The sequence below is a fragment of the Lagopus leucura genome, unplaced genomic scaffold (assembly GCF_019238085.1).
Source record: "Lagopus leucura isolate 7727_CA_CO unplaced genomic scaffold, USGS_WTPT01 Super-Scaffold_100004, whole genome shotgun sequence".
In the NCBI taxonomy this organism is placed as follows: domain Eukaryota; kingdom Metazoa; phylum Chordata; class Aves; order Galliformes; family Phasianidae; genus Lagopus; species Lagopus leucura.
Window position 1 is genome coordinate 38,011,014 of NW_024962264.1, and position 13,998 is coordinate 38,025,011.

At 40.7% G+C, this 13,998-nt stretch overlaps 1 protein-coding gene across 4 annotated transcripts in view; it reads left to right on the forward strand.

The window, feature by feature from the left end:
- BMPR1B (bone morphogenetic protein receptor type 1B) overlaps positions 1 to 13,998 on the forward strand; it is a 258,612-nt gene that overhangs the window by 11,089 nt on the left and 233,525 nt on the right. Inside the window, exon 1 of one of the 4 annotated variants that reach the window (XM_042872061.1) lies at positions 12,485 to 12,539. The exons of 2 other annotated variants lie outside the window; for them this stretch is intronic. The gene's annotated coding sequence lies outside the window, so the exon portion shown is untranslated. Of the gene's footprint in view, positions 1 to 12,484; positions 12,540 to 13,998 lie in introns of those variants that run through there. One more of the 4 variants, XM_042872065.1, reaches the window with a different exon arrangement.

Genomic DNA, 13,998 nt, shown 5'->3' on the forward strand with positions numbered 1-13,998 from the left:
GAAATACACACCCATATCTCCCCTCAGACAAGAGAGAGCTTTCAAAATAACCTGAAACTGAGTGTCTCCTAAATGGGAACATTTTGGCCCAACTGTAGTATTCCAGGGCGCTTTTTTTTTTTTTTTTTTTTTTTGTAATTTATTCCTAAAAAAAATAAAGGTTTTTTTCTGCTATCAAGATTAGAAAATCTACCAGCAATTATCTCACTAAGAATTGTAAGTTGAAGTACAGAGATTCTGTATGGACTTCTCAGCATTGAGGAATTTTATGATTTATACAAGCTGTACTCTGTCATTGTTTCTTAGCAAAGCATTGATTTCTTCTCACAGCTTAGCATTTTCTCCTCTGGCTGCTGGAATTCAGCCATTCCCATGTTTATTTCCTGGGTGGTATATCACTTTTTAATGTCTGCATCCAGAGGACAGGTGACACCTGTTCTTGATCCCCAGAGAAGCATACAGTTTAAGACTGCCCATGTTTGTAATGATCAGGCAGCACCCTCAGAAAACTTTTGCCACTATATAACCACTAAGTTATCTGCAAAAACTATTTTATGTGTGTTTCATCACCATTTTGTTGCAAGTAGATTTCTGTATTAGAGGTAAATGGGAAATAAACAATGACTTGCCTGACTGCCATGTTTGCTACCTGATTTTCTGTCTTTCTTCACATCTATGGCCACTAGAAGGGACGGGAACTTGCTGTTTATTAGGATTCCTTGTCGCATCCACAGCTTCTGCTCATACTGCTCTGTCCTTCCATGCTACTTTGAAGAAAATGAGGATCTTTTATAATCTGAAATCTTTCACAAAAAAGGACAGAAGTAAGCTGTGGATACATTCATATGTTACTTTCCACCAGGAAGATTAGCAGTGAATTTTGAAGAGCACTTGACTCAATTTGTCCTCTTCTTTCATGTTCTTCTTGCGTACCAAAACACCCTGGATCAGAGAGCACACTTATTTAAAATCACATAGTTTATTAGCTGTGCTATAGCTGACCACAATTTATTTCCCCTTTTTGTGAGATTTTAATAATTCATTGGACTACACTGCATTTACTTATCTTGTGCTGCTCTTGTCTCACTTTGGAGACTATGGGAGATACTTCTGTATATCCCACACAGACATTTTGATAACACATAAATATCATAAATACAGTATGTAGAATAGAATGTTTCAATCCAGGGAACAGTAAAGATATCTTAGGAGCCATATACAACTGGTCCAAAAATCAAATCTAAAACATGACATTATCACTAGTGGGAACTCTGGAATGAGAGACCACTGTAATAGACTTCAGCAGTATTTTTTTCTGTATATTTCAGTGTTGGTAAATGAAGTGTATATTTTTGAACTGATATGTCTTCTAGAGGATTGGTATAACTCATGAGTCTTGTGTCTGCATAAAGAAAATCCCATTAGCGAATTTGAATACAGTTTTATCTGTTATTATAAATAGTAATGTTTCATGGTTAGATGACTTCATATTTACTAATTGGCAAAATGCAACTATATTTTGCTTAGACACCTGATCCTGAGGGTAATCTTGTTGTTTGCTGATGATTTAACAAGGAATTAGAATTCTAAACAGCTGTAAAACATATTCAGAAATATTTGTCCTTGACCAAATCACAGCTTTAAGTTTATTTTTAATCTTTGTAAAAGAGATTTGATAAACCACAGAAATTGGCTATGAGTTTTGCACCTGCCATGACTTACTATTTGAGATTTGTCTTTCTACTGTTGTAAGATACCAAGTGTATTTATGCCAGTTTACATAGTGCAGTCTGTTCTCTTAACTGCTTCAGTATAAAGTACCTGTAGCTTTTAAATTTAATGACTTTCAGAACACTTTAAAAAAATACATCTTGAGAGCAGAGAGAAAATCAACAGTGTATTGTTTTATTTTGATGTAACTGGAGAAGCTGCCTGCAGACCAAGCATCATCAGCTGTTCCCTTTCAGCGCAAATGAAGTGAGATAACTTGTCCTTGGGACCTTGAAAGTCTCAACTCTTTGTTTGGATTTACAGAACATAGTTTTCCCATGGAAAAGAACAAATTGGGGAATGATGTCTAGTCTTACAGTAATCTTGTGAATTTCACAGCTATCCTGGTTTTACTGCACTCTGTGAGCCCCAACCATGCTAATGATCCTTAATTGCCTAGTGTGGTCCCACCTGAGACTACCACACCACACACCCTGACCGTATTTAAGCTGTATTTAAGCTCAGCTTTGAATGCTCTCTCCTTCCTTTGAACTATGTATCTTCAATCTTTGTTTCTAGTTATCTCTAACAATGTCTCCTGCTGCTCCTACCTGGGCCTGGCTTCCTCTAGCTATGGTTACTATTGGGCCTGGATCTGCCCGCTATGTACCCTGTGGAATGTGGTGCTATGGGACAAAGGCATGCCTGTAATGGATGATTCTTGGTTCTCCCAGCTGCCTGATGCTTTGACCTTGCAACTTCACATATCATACTGTTGTGGGGCAGAACAAAGGTGTAAAATGGAACACAGGAAAGGAATAGCCAAAAGCAACTTGAGCTCTTGGTAGGTGTCTGTCCACTTGGTGAGTATGTGTGTGACCATAATCTGGGCTAGCCTACTGGCCTTTACTTGGGCTTTCCAGGGGTGGTGTGGGATGCTTCAAGACAATAAAGTTGTAGAAAAGTCATGTTTATCCTGTAGATTAGTGCACAGTGTGTGATAATTCTAAAGGGCATTTCTGAAGTGTGGTTCCTGGGCTTTTTGTTTCTCAGTATATACTAAATTGGAGAAAAAACAGGGAGGAGGGAATGAGGATACAGCTTGAGAATTCACTGGTCCCAGCCTTGGTGGCAGAGTGAGAGACTGAATAGGTCTTTGGCACTGCTGTGACCAGGCAAATGCTGATTAACATGGCTTCTCTTTTTAAATATGACGGCAAAATAAATTTAGCACAAATGAGTCAGACCTCAGATTTTTTGAATTTGTGAATTGAGAAGTCAGAATCCAAATCTGAAATGGGATTTCAATGCATTTCTGTCTTTTTAGTCAAACTGAATCTGTTATCTCTGTTTCAGATTATCTGTAAGATAGAGTTTTGTGCTGTAGTGATAAAATCTTAGCATGCTGATTCTCTACATGAAAATAAAGTTAACCTTACCACAACATTCCCATGGTGTAATTTTCTGTGCAGCTCTTGCATTCCTGATTACTGCCACATGCAACTTTAATTTTTTAATGACTGCTGTTTATTGAGGCTGGTGATATTTCTATTCAGGTGGGTATTGGATATTAGAGATGTATTGTTGGCTTGTTTTTCTTCTTCCTGCTGTGATGTTAGTTTTTATTCTTGCATAGACTTTTTTAGGTTATGTTTTACTTCAACAGAAAGCCTTTGATTCATATTTGCTCTTTGCTTCTGGTGTAGTGAAAAAGCTGAAGACATACTTTGCTTTAATAATTCTACAGAATTAAACACTAGTAATGAATATTTGCATATATGAACTATTTGTAACTAACCTCATCCTGGTGTATTTAATAGCTTCCTTTACTAATAGCTGTAGCTCATCTGAAGAAAAATAAAAAGCCCTTATCATCCGTTTTTTGTGACTAAGTTTTAAAAAGAATATAATCAGCAATAGTTTACGTGCTTGCTGGGTAACACCGGGTGTTAAGCAGGAGAGAAGGCTGAGGTTTGCTTCCAAAGGATTCTTGAGAAGTGACTTAGAAACATGGCTTAGAGGGTAATTGCTTTTCCATCATAATTTTTTTTAAAGGAGAGTGATTTTCCAGGTGTTTGATAAACACTTGGTTAAATAATGTCTACAGTCAAATGCTCAATGAAAGTCTATGTTTGAAAAATAGCAATTGCAAAGAAAAGGGAAAAAGAAGCCATTCCAGTGGCATTCTACTTCACTCAAAAAGAATGTAAGAGCTTGTAATCAAAGAGTTATAGGAGCTAAGCATTTACCCATTGCTGACTGCATCCAGTGGTGAGCTGCAAGGCAGTAGCAACTGTTTTCCTTTTTATGGCTGAGATATTCATGCAGTAAATAATTATTTCTTTTACACAGTTCTTCAAAAAACATTTCATATTGTATAACACTGTTTTTCCTAATCTGGAGATATAAAGTCCAAACCAGATCTACTGTGGAAAAATAAAGTCACATTTTCAAATTATTTTTCTGTAATATGCCACTGTCTCTACAGGACATCTTATAGGAATAGTAGTGTTTCTATGTTGTGGTAGTCATAAGTACTGGAAGAATGCTAAGACTTTAATAGGAGAGGTCTTAAACCTGTTTTGCATTCCAGCAGTGGTTTGGGCTTTCTCTCTCTTCAAGACAACAACAACAAAAAATTATATATAGAATCATAGAGTCATGGAGGTTAGAAAAGACCTACAAGATCATCCAGTTCAAATGTCTACCTATCACCAATAGTTATAAATCCTTACTACATCTGCTGTATCTTTAGATTTAAAACCAATTCTTGCACCTGCTAGGCTTTAATTCTTCTGAGAGTTGCTTTCTGCACTCAGCATAAACATGCCCACCAAAGCATATTCGTGTCAGTCCTTTGTGCCTCTTCCCTTCCATTTGAATCGTCCCAAGCAGTGATCCAAGTGGGGCTTGGATGCTGCCCTCAACTTCCTATCTGATATTTAAATTATAACAAGGCCATTCCATCATGAGAAATTATAGACCATAAAGGCCTGAGCAGAAAGGGTTTTATAGACTGTGTATCAGCATTGTGAAATATCCAGAATTGGCAGGAACTGGTGCTGTGCAGTATAATCTCTTTTTCAACTTGAGAACTGGAAGTGTGGCATAAGGATATTAAATATTTTATCCATGTGACAGATGGAAATATAAGGGACAGCTTCTTTGTTAAGCACTGGAAGGTTCCCCAGGGAGGTGGTTGAGTCACCATCCCTGAATGTGTTTAAAAACTGTTTGGATATGGAGCTCAAGCCATGATTTAGCAGAGGGTTGTTAGTTAGAGTAGTATGGTTAGGCCATAGTTGGACTTGATGATCTTTAAGGTCTTTTCCAACCTGAGCAATTCCATGATTCTAATGTGCTGCTGCTTTTGTTTTTATAATAATAGGAAAAATGTTTAAAGGATTTGTGTAATTCTAATGCAGAAATAGCTGTATTTCACTAGAAGTTCTCTCTGTACTATGCTCCTGAGAAGGCTGTATTCTTACAGCTAGTGTATGCTCATAAGTCTTGATAAGCAGTCTTATTAAACAAAATAGAATGCATATCAGACTTAGGTAATAGCAGGAGAGAAATATGTTTCTCGATGTGTCTTGTTTACTCCAGACCCACATAGAAGGTACCAAGCCAAAGTTTACTGCTCTAGAGGATGTGATCACAGGACATGGGAAAGCTGTTCAAGATGAAATAGGTTGTTTGTAATGAAGGGGAGCAGAGGATGAATGCATCTATATCTTATTTACAAACAGGGACTGCTAACAGACATGCAGCAAATGTGCAAAGATCTGTAGTTTTATCCAGTTCTAAGATGTTTTGGAGTGGTGGTTAGAGAGTAGATCAGCTTTGGGCAACTTTTATTGTTGGTATCTTGGCAGCTTAGAGAGGCAATTTTCAGTTTATTATGTCCTTATTATGAAATAAGACCATCTATTGTAAGTGGCTTAATAGTTAAGCACTAAAATGAGAATTTAAAACACTGTTTTTCACTGGACAAATGTCCTTCCTCTTTCTTTTTTTGATCTTGCTTTTGGAACATAGTGGGTGAGAAAAAAAATTGTAGTTCGGTTTCTGTGTGGTGTCCACTGGCTTCTTAAAGGGTTTCTATTATTTCAGTGTTTATTCTTCCAATTCTTATCTGCACCAATAAGTACAAAGTGGTTTGAAACATTCATTTACTCTGTGGTCCTGAATTTAAAGAAATATCTTAACACAGCTTTCAGTAGATGCAACCTCTTTCAGTTTCCCATTTTCCTTTGTCAGTGAAACCTCCAAACCCAAGCAGTGCCCTAACAACATGTTTATGTTCTTTATGAAGAACAAAATGCCTGTTGGGTCTCTGTGTTGAAACTGCAGTATGTTTGAGGAGATAGCTTCCCAGAACTTTCTTCCATCTGCCCAAGATGAGGGTCTCCACTGTGAGAACTCTGGGGGAGGAACAGAAATTTTCCCTCACTCCTCAGATGATTCTGGCTTGTATGCAACAGCTGGGCTAGAGGAGGAAAGACTGCCTCTCCACCCTATGTGAGCAATAGTTGGAGAGAAAAAAGCCCTTTTACTGTAATCAGACAGTGGAAATTATATGCGAGCAGTGATTTTTTTCTTTAATATTATTTACTTCTGAGTTGTTTGGTTACTGGTTTTATGACAGATAATTGTTTTTCTTTCCCGTTAATAGCGTTATAAAGATTTAAGTTCTTTTATTATTACATTTCTTTGTTTTAGAAGAGAAACTGTAATAGCAAGACTTGCCCCGAATGACTGGCTTTCTTGAATATTCAAAACCCAGCTGAATCCACTGCCAATGTGTAGGGGGAATTTAAAATGATGAATATCCTAAGTCTGAGTATGAAGACTTGGCAGAGTTGGGGGATGGAGGGCAGGAGATGTATTGAGTGATTCCTGAGCATATTCATTAACTCTTCAAAATATTTTCTTGCCAAGAGTTTCCTGATTATTTTTTTTTTAAGAATGAACTTGAGACAAAGGACCTTTCTTCTTTTATGAACATTGTGTTCATTGGGATTCACCTGATGCAATACTCTGTCATTAACTCATCAAAGGGCTGACTCCTTGGAGTTTCATCAGCAGAAAGCCAGGAGACCAAAGCACTGGAAATCATTTCTGCATTGCAAAGGAGAAAAGCAGTCCAATGGATTATATGACATGGCAGATCTTGAAAGTACAGCACACAGAGGAAGGAAGGAGTGTCATAAATACAAGGGTATTTGGCTGTTATTTTTAGAGTTGACTGACAGATAACCACGTAGCTGTGATGTGTGTGGGGAGCACTAGTGGAATAGTGCTGGAGATGGTTATAGTCTGATGTAACTCCTGTGTGATGACAACTCCCTGGCTTGTAGTTGGGCTTTATCCCTGACATGCAATGTTCTACACGTCAGCTTTCTTTTGTTTTCCCCGGCTTGTTTCTCTTTGCTTTCCACACCAAACAACGATGAACAAATGGAAATGATTGTTTTAGTAGATAATGAATGTCATTTGTATTTTTATGCATTCTACTTTCAGCATAGGAGAAATGTACTGTACGGTTGGGCAAAATGGGTGCCCACAAGTGGAAGGAAACCAATTTTTTATTTTTTTCAAGTGCCTGTTCCTTTCCTTTGGAATGTAAGAGCCTTCTCAGCATGGGGTTGCTCTGTGGTGGGTGGGTCACTGGTGTACAAACTGAATACTCTTCCTACTCCTGTTCTCCAGATCAAGGCTGACACACTTAGAAAAAGGCAGAACAAGCTCAAAGGAAGATTTCAAAAGAGAAATGCATCCTTTTTCTCTGTGAACTCTGCTGCTTTTTGTCTGTGTTCCCATCAAGGTCTCCTTTCCAGGTATTAGTCATGTAGTGCTCTGGATAACAGTAAATAAACAGTTCTGAGAATTTCCTATTGCAGCTTCAAGTCTCAGCCTGTATCCTTATTTTGATGTCTTGAAGAATATCTAGCCCTCTTTCTGTCATTCTGCAAAAGGTGGAATTTCATCTTCTGTGGTAATGCAGCTGCGTTTAGGGAGAACTGCTGTTACTGCACTAAATTACTCAGCTCACGCACTCGAGAAAGCCTGTCCCTTTTCAAGGATTTAAATCCAAGAGGAAATCTCCCTAATATTAAATAACATTACAGTATAGGAAAAAAGGAATAGTTTATATCTATACTTGTACAGGATTAACAAACAGTAAATATAGGGCACACCTAATGTGCGAGTCCTAAATTAAGGAGATGCAAGAGGAAGAGAATGCATAAAATCAATCTGTAATAGGGAAATAAAATTACTATTATAAAAGAATGATGACAGACTTAATTAACACCTGTTGGATTAGGTTTCAGGGAAGTGATCAAAGAAAATACTTGAGCACAAAACAAGCTGCATAGTAAGTGTTCAGTAGATCAAAACATTTACATCTCATACTTCTTTGAAATATTTTTAAAAGGTGAAAAAAAATTAGGGATTATATGAGGATTATGCTGAAACTTGACTAAAGGACAAGCACTCCTGAACAAATAACATTACATTAAGCTAATTAGAGTTCAGAATATGAAATTGTTAAAGTTTGCTATCTCAGCTGTTTCTTTAAACTGGAAGAGGGATTAATCCATATTATAAAAATACTTAGTGGTTCAGAGGGCAGAAGCTATAAAATACTGCTGAAGGTTGGAAAAACAATAACAAAATCCACCAAAAAATGGAGTCTGAAGTCCCAGTTTTTGAAATGCCCAGACACGTGAAGAGCTATTTGTGTGAGCAAATTTGCTGAACTCAAGTGCACGGCTTGTATCAGTAAGGCAACATGTGTACATAGGTGCTTTGGGATGTACCCTAAATCCATGGTATTTTGTCTGCAGTTAGACTGAGTATTTTGACTGAAGCTAAAACATTAAAAATAAATCAGAGGACATTCTTCCTTGCTGCTGTTGTCCTAGAGAAAGACATAAGTTCTACTTCTTCTATATCTTCTTAAAAGACTGCGCTATAAACTTTCTTATTTAGTAAAGAGGTCCAGCCTTCAGTTCTGAAAGCTTTCAAACCCCATTTAAATTAGTAAGAACTGTGAGTGCCAGAAACCCGTAAGGGATAGGAGCCCAGCACATTGAAACTTGCAGAGGATGTTATGGCTGACTGCTGGCTCCTCTTGCTGGTAGAAGATGCTGAGGCAGGCAGCCAGCTGCTCTCCCCAGGAGGGAGTTAGTCCCTGGATCTCAGTTTGGGAACTGTTGTCTTAAATAAATCTTTTCAAATACAGAGCCTTTTATGTTCTTTCCAGTTCTCCAACCTTCTCACAATTACCATTTCACATGGGAAGCATGTACCCTTTCTTCTTGCTCCTCTCCTTATACTGAGATGAGTTTTCAGTGTTTTACTCCAGTTGTAATACATATGCACACATAATACATATGCACTTATGTATTTGATTCAGATGGCAGAGGGAGGTAACAAGAAGCACATTTAAGCCTGAGTTTGTAGTGTCTGCACAGCAAACACAAAATAAGACTGTGCTATATATATATATATATATAAGCACAATTTGAGTCTAGAGATTATATGTGGATCTTCTCTTGGTTAATGTGTTTTACTTATAGTATGCTTATTAAAGAAAGAAAATTGCACAAATGATCAGTATACATGACAAATAAAACTCCTGGAAAAAAATAAATACGGTAATTATCTTTTTCTTGAGCTGGCTGATGGAGTGTTTAATTGTTTGACTATCAAAATACACTATACCTCCAGCAAAACAGCAGTAGAGAGCTATCAGCTATAATCTATGTAAACAAAAACAAATGAAATTTGGTATTTGGAAATGTAATAACCTTACAGAACTGTAAGAAAGCTATGAAATATTGTATGCTCCTGTATGCACTGTGAGGAGCAAAGTCTACTTAATCCGGCATCATAACACTTTCTGTGTTGCTGAAACCTGCAACTTTGGTAGGACAGAAAAAAAAGAAAAATGTTAAGGATAGGGAAATAAATTAGTTGCATGTGGTTTTTTTTTTTTTTTTTTTTTTTTTTTTTTTCCCCTTTATGGAATACATAGGGCCATTGAATGACAAACAGATTTTTTTGTTTATTATGTAGTTCCTTCTAAGACAGGGAGAATGCTACTGTTTGGGGAGCGGTAGAGCATTAGCTTATAGAACAGGAAGAATTGTGTTGTCTTGTCTAAACATAGACATAAGGTGAAGAGATCACGCAATATTTGTTATTCCACTGGATGGTTTATTTGCATATGTTTAGTGGGAGTTCTCTGCTGAAAAAATACAGCATCTGAGGGAAGCGCAGAGGAATGGTGTAGTTCTCAGTGCTTTGAGGTCAGGAAGGTGAAAGCTTGCTGAAAACTTTGCCAGGAGGCTTGAGCATTTTTGTGGTTTCATCTGTTTACCTTAGCTATGATAGAAGACTTAGGCAATTACTAGGCAGACTCAATCAGTGTCTTGTTCAGAAATACTACTACCTCCCTTTCAGTATCATCACTGGTAGCTCAGTATTTTAAGTTTTTTTCATTCAAGTGTTGTTTTAACGAGGTCTGATATAATTAGGAGATAAAGAATGGTGGCTGAAGTGATCCATTTAGAAATGATTAGTAGGAGGTTGTGAAGGGGAAGCTCTTGCTTTCATTAGAGCTCAGCGTAGGACTGAATAGCTTCTGTGGTTGCTGATTCACAGCAGCTCTAGAGGGCATGCCTCTCTGAAGCGTTGCTGTATATTTTCAAGGAAATTGGTAAACAAATCCTGCTTCGTTTTGGCTGCGTGCTGGCATTGTAGCAGTATAGCGCAAGTCCTTGAGTCTCGTACTCAAGATATCTAATTATTTTTGTGCTTCAAATACAACCACACTTTTCAGCCTCTCAGTTCTCCAGTGTGAAGCAAAGGTGTTCCTAACACCTCTTGTCTCATTGCCAACTATTTAATTTTACAACAACTTTTCAATTCTGTTGCATATTCCTTTTATTCCCTTCCTATTTATTTTTATCTCTTCTCCCCTTTCACCCCTCTCTTTATTACTTCCTGAGGTGTTTTTTTTTCTCCCCACCACCTCAGTGAGCTGTTTCTAGGTTTCCCTTGCCAGGGCAGCATGGGGTAGCTATTCAGCTGCTTTCCAGCAAAGCAAGTACATCTATTTGTCTCTGTCTTCCTGCAGCAGGCAAACAGAAGAGAAAAACCAATTAAAAAGTGAAGTGTATTTTCTGAGAGAGAAACTTGGGGCTCACAATAGGCAATATACCTGTGTTATAATGAGCTGTGGCTAGGATACAGGCCAGAAAAGTGTGGAACATGAAGTGCACAATGATCACTTGTATGCACAGATTTTACTAAATAGCTGTCCAGAAATCTCACTGGAGCAAGTTTTGTCCTCAGTTTTTCAGTGTTTTCACATCTTGTCTCAACTGGTAATAAGCCTTTCTCACAGTATTTCATCACTCCTGGCTTTGGTTTTGACTGAGGTGCATGAAAATAATAATAAAAAAGTCAACACTGTTAGCTCTTTACAGCACTGAAGTCTGGGTATAAGAACAGGGAGAGGTGTGCTGAAAGAAGCTCTCCTCCCTCCTTGATGCTAGTTTGCTCATTCTTTCATATATAGCTGCCCCAAAACATTTACATCGTCTTCTCTATCTTCTGCAAGTGGAGTGCTCTCAGCCAAAGGAAGATGGATTGTTGGTGTGGATATGAATGTATTAATTCTCCCAGAAAGTTAGGCAGACTGCTAACTCTGCCAAGTGTGGGAAATAGAAGCTACCCATGAGGCTGGGGTAATGTGTGCCCATGTTATCAGAGAGCAGCTCAGGAGGGCTGTTGTCTGAATTGGCTGGTGCTGAGAACTTGGTGCTCAGGCTGCGGTATTTGACCCAGTTGTGGTCTGGCCCTGGCACATAGGGTGCTGGTGGGATGCTTTTTTTTATCTTATTGCTTGCACTGTGTGCTGAGGCTGCTTCAGGGCTGCTTCAGTGCGTTCCTGGTGCACACTAAAACAGAACTGTAGTCAAGCCTCAGGTATTCCCATTTTGAGCTCACCTTTTTCTCGGAGTTCAAACTTCATCATGTGTTATGACAGACGTAACTGTGGTCTCAAGCTTTTACTAGACCAGAACTGCTGATCACTTATTTTCTCATCAATCCCAGCAAAGCAGCAATAACATGATACTGAGCACCCAGGGCTGAAAGTTCAATTGTGCTTGTGAGTGCTGACTGCTGGTGAGGTGTGGTATGAGCTACAGCAGGAATACCTATAGAGAGGACCGTGGTGCAGCATACATTTTGCAGCAGACTGATGCTATAAATGCTCCACAATGTAGAGAATGGTTTGGGTTGGAAGATGGGTGGGGATAGCTTCCACTAGATCAGGCTGCTCAGGGCCCCTGGCTACAACCTCCAGAGATGGGGTAGCCCCTGCTTCTTTGGGCAACCTGTTTCAGTGTCTCACCACCCTCACAGTGGAGTTCCTCCCGTATATGAGGTAAACCTGCCCCCTTTCAGTTTGAAGCCGTTCCCCCGGTCCTGTCACTACGCTCTCCGATTAGGGGTCTCTCTCCATCTCCCCACAAGTCCCTTTGGGTGCCGGGGCCATCAGCCGGGGCCGCGCGGCCGCCCCTCGGTCCGGGGGTGCAGCCCCCGCGGTGCGGGCCCCAGGGCGGCGGCGGGGCGCAGCGGCGGAGCGCCGGCTGCCCGCGGGGGGGCGGCGGCCGCTTTCGGCGACGGAGCGCGGGGCTGAGCGAGCACTAGTGGGAGCTGGAGAGGGCAAGAGGAGGGGAACAACGAAAAAAATCCCCGACCCAAGTAGAGCGGCCGCGGTGCTGCGGGCGAGGCGGCGCCGACGAGCGGTAAGGACGACGTTAAAGGGACGGCTGCCCTGCAGCCCCGGGGCTGCTAGGTAGCAGACGGGGGCTGCTCGGGCCGCTCCTTGCCACAGGCCGGCGGTGCAGGGAGCCTCCAGCGCTCCCCGAACGCTGATCTGTGTGGTTTTGTAACTTGGGGATGGTGGAGAACGGGGCCAATCGGTGGGAAAGGACGCGACGGTGCGGGCCGGTGGTTCGGGGCAGCTGCGGAGCTCCGTCACGTGCGGTGGAGCGGCGTGAGCGCCGGCGTGCCCTCCGGGTCGAATCACTCGGTAACTTCGGGCTCGCTTTGAGACCGCCCGATGGATGCAGATTAAAGGAAGCCTGGCCGATAAGGAGGCCGTGGGGGGGCACAAACCCCGAGGTCTGTTCCGCGTCGTGACAGCGCGACGCCGGAGTAAGGACAGGGCAGGAATGTAGGGATAACGCCCCGGAACGCGCTCAGCGTGCAGCCGCTCATCTGCAGCGCGGCTCCGTCCGGGAGCGGGTGTCTTTGCAGCCCGTATCGATCTTCCCTTTCCACGGACAGCTTGGATGGCCCCTGACCCTGGGTAAACTTTCTGCATTCACACCGTGGCAAGAATGTCTGTGCTTTTACTCTGCGCTGTGTCAAAACCCACATCTTTGTCTGGTAGCGTTGGTGGTGAAGGATTGGTCCTCTTTCCTTCTTGTGCCACTTACGTTCGTATGAACACACCGTTTTTCCTCTCCTCCTTTTCATCCTCTCTCTTGCTTCGTTTAAAGCTGATCTTATGGAAAACTGATTTCGCCACGTGTTTGTTTGGTTTTGAGAGTGGATCATTTAGAACCCTGATGTTAAGAGTCAGGACGCTGAGAGTGGCATTGCCCACAGAGGTGGCTCACCTTTGTCAGAATCTGTGCAGACTCTCGCTCCTTCCTCCTGGCATGGGCTGTATATGCAGAGGTGGATGCCTTTCAAAGTTGCTTTAAAAGCGACTGGAAAAATCAAAGCAGCATTTTAACATTAGAGTGACATGATGAATTCATAATAAACTGAAAATCATCTGGTTAATGTGTTGAAACTTTGTTATGAAACAGTTTTGCAGTTGTTTCAAAACAAGGAATCCACCACAATAAATACCATAGAAGGGCCATGAGTGCCTTCCCACAGCCTGCTGCCCAGCCTGGCTTCAGCAAACTACTCTTGATTTACAGTTGTGCATCTGGGGACTTTGGGATAGTTGTGTCTGTATCTCCTATTTTCTGTGTGAATCCCTGACCTGATACTGTGTGGGTCAGTGTAACAAATGCTGGAGCTTCAAGATAGCACTTCAGTACACAATTTTAAGGACTCGATCAAGTTCATTTGAATTGTTGTGCTTGTGCTATTGAAATGATGCATGTGCAGGATGCTTTGCTTTATGGAGCTCTTGCAGCATCAAGCCCTCAGGTCTTAAAAATCCTTTTAAAGGGATTTGGTTGG